This window comes from Rousettus aegyptiacus, unplaced genomic scaffold (assembly GCF_014176215.1).
Source record: "Rousettus aegyptiacus isolate mRouAeg1 unplaced genomic scaffold, mRouAeg1.p scaffold_m13_p_11, whole genome shotgun sequence".
NCBI classification, from domain to species: Eukaryota; Metazoa; Chordata; class Mammalia; order Chiroptera; family Pteropodidae; genus Rousettus; species Rousettus aegyptiacus.
The window spans coordinates 69,004,291-69,007,624 of record NW_023416286.1 but is presented as its reverse complement, the minus strand read 5'-3'; positions in this window follow the sequence as shown (position 1 = coordinate 69,007,624).

Below are 3,334 nucleotides of genomic sequence, written 5' to 3'. Positions count from 1 at the left end.
ATACCAAACAGACTAATATTCTTTTTAAAGTAAGTTTCTAAAAGAGAAAATATCAAAATATATCAAAATATATACAAAGAGATACAAAAAAGTATAACCAGCAGAGTTACCTGCACAGCAGTCCTTTGAGAGTCATGTTCATGTTCCCCAGTAATTTGCTTTAAGCATAGTGATGGGAAAGACACATCAATAATCTTGTTGAAAATGTCAAGTTCTCATTACTACATATTTCCTGACACTTCTATTTTGCCTCAGGAATGTTAGTTATATCTTAAATTACCAAATAGTTGAGCTTGGACTTAAGTCAAAATTTGTAAAGTGAATTTCAAAAGGTTCTGTTTTTCTATCCTTTTTATATTTTTCTAAAGTAATATGTTCATAAATATACCTTCATTATGTATTTTATTATACTTTTTCCTTATTAATATATTCAACAACAAGATTTTGTAGCTAGCCTAATTATTATTATACTTTCAAAATGCTAGTGAGTATAAATATATTTTGACATACCTACAACTATTATTCCCTTTGTGATGGAAAGATAAAACACAAAATAAAACAAAGAAATAAAAAATAACTGGCAAACTAAAAAGAAAAAGAAAAACCCTTGCTTATTTCAACTAAGGAACTCAATTTTTTTCAGAAACCCATGACCTCGTTGAAACTATCTATCGATTAGCAGGAATAATTAAGTTATGTGGGACAAATGTGTTGCAGAAGATTGCAGAAATGACCCCAGATGTCCATCACTACCCTTTCTATATGGCTTTGAAGTCCCTTCTCACTCGGATAGTTGCCTTGAGCACATAACTTGCTTTGGCCAGTGGGTTTTTAGCAGATGTCATACAAAAACGGTTTATGAAAGCACATGTACAATTAAACTTGCTCTTTTATGTACTTCTTCACTTCATAAGAACATCCCTAGGTTAATCTGCCAGCAGATTAGATTTGTAGCCTAGAAGTAATTTGCTTCAATAATCCCAACTAAGGCCATCTCAAATAAGCAGACAGCTGGCTAAGTGACTAGGTGTAAATTGACTCAGCCTACATCAGCAACACTGCCTTGGTGACTTCTAGATGACCTCAGAAAGGCGAGTTATAAACACTATTGCCACATGCTAGCATTGTTTCGGCCAGAAAAAGTCTAATCTCACTCTGCACATTTCATTTAATTGTTGTCTGTCAGTTTCAGAGAATAAAATAGAATAACTTTTCTTCAAAATATATATAAATATATGTATATATTTCAAAGCAAAGGTATTCATATATATACATCTTATATATGTAAATGTATGAGAACTTTTTATCTATTTTTCATAAAATCTCATGCACATAGTAATTAACAGCTAATGAAGTCAATTGTGCACATTGTAAGCACTGAAAAATATACAATTCCTAATAAATTATAGAATCATTTTCACAATTAAATATCTTTTAAAGTTCAAATGAAATTAATGATGAACAAGGACAATTAGTCTTGACATCTGCAGTAAACTTGATTAATTTCTCCTTTGGGGAAAAAATTGGTATATGATTATACACAGGGAAAAATATATATATCAAAAAGAAGTAGTAAAAAAGCCACTCATTTCCAAGGAGTTAAATATTTACAAAAGGTACAAATAACATGTAAAAAGCATGTGAGCCTAACTCCTATTTACTCACCTATTTCTGTACTCACTTAGAAATAATTTCCCTAAAGTCCACAATTTATAAAAATGCCTAAATGACAAATTACTTAAATGCACTGCAAATGTGCTTAGTTTTTAATTAACAACATCAAAAACAGATTTCTACATTTTTTAGCTCAATTTTTTAACTTTAGTTAGACATAAAGTCACATAACAAATAAAATACAGTGCATGTTATGTCAAGTGTATCTGCTCTGCATTTTCTGAAGGACTTGTTTTTCATTATCACATCTGGGCACTACGCAAAAAGGAAAACATGATTAAAATAGAATTGTACCCACTGGCTTAAAGAGAAGAAGCCAATCTGTCGAAAATAAAAATAAAAATTCAATAAAATATATTAAAGTTAAGAAAAGTTTTTTTTTTTTTTAAAGTAGGTATTGTATAAAACAAACCCAAGAGAATAAATAACAAAGTTGCAATGCTAAGCTAGTTCACCTACAAAAGAACTCTCAGAAAAAAAATAATGGCTAAACTTTCCTACTAATCAAAGAGACATATTGAAATAGTTTTAACATTATTCAACAGAGTAGTTAAATTACTAAAATAGTGCTTTTCTTCATTCTTTTAAATTATTATTACCGCATTAAGCTTTGATTTATGTAGCTTTATTATAAAATAAGATTGAAACTGCAATGAGGCATGTGATTAAATCTGTAACCAAGTTCCACTTAGTCTGGTTTCATTCATTTAACAGTTCCATAAATATTTCTTGAACATCTATTGTTCTCCAGGCACTGCCCTGGTTGCTGGGGACAGCATACCTATCGCCATGAGACTCACTATTTAGTATATACAAACAGGAAATAATTTAATAAGCAGAGTCAGAACTAAATATTTTGTGAATTAAGGCTAAATATCCTGAAAAAAAAAACATACAGGACTGAAGGCAGAAGTACAGGGTTATCATTTTATAATGGATCATTAGGGATGGCTACTCTGATGAAGCATAATTTGAGCAGAGACTGAAGATACAAAAGAGGAAGTTATGTTCATACTTGCGTTACAGGTTGAATTGTGTCCCCCAACAAATATGTTGAAATGCTAACCACCTGGTACCTGTGAATGTGACCTTGTTTGAAAATAAGGTCTTTCCTGAATTTATCAAATGAAGATAAAGTCATTAGAACGGGGCCTACTACAATATGACGGTGTCCTCTAAGAACAGAAGGCAATGACAAAAGGGCAAGAATGTCATGTAACAATGGAAGCAGAGATTGAGATGTTGCAGCTGCAAGCCAAGGACTCCAACAATTGCTGACAAACCACTGGAAGCTAAGAAAAGGCAAGGAAAGATTCTCCCCTACAGGTTTCAGAGGGATCCTGTGCCTGCTAACACCATGATTTTGGACGTTAGCCTCCAGCACTATGAGACAAAAAATTTTTGTTGTGGTAAGCTACCAATTTGTGGTACTTTGTTATGTCAGTCCTAAGAAACTAATGTATTGGGAGAAGATACCTGTAGATTAAGGAAACAAGTGCAAAGAGCGAGTATAAATATTCCAGCATAAAGAAGAAGAATGTAGCTAAATTGGTAAAGGATACAGAGAGAGTTGATGAACTGAAGTCACTAATTCGATCAATTTCTCAATTTGGTCTAATAACCAAAAAATTACTCTATATTTAAAGAATCAATATTAGCA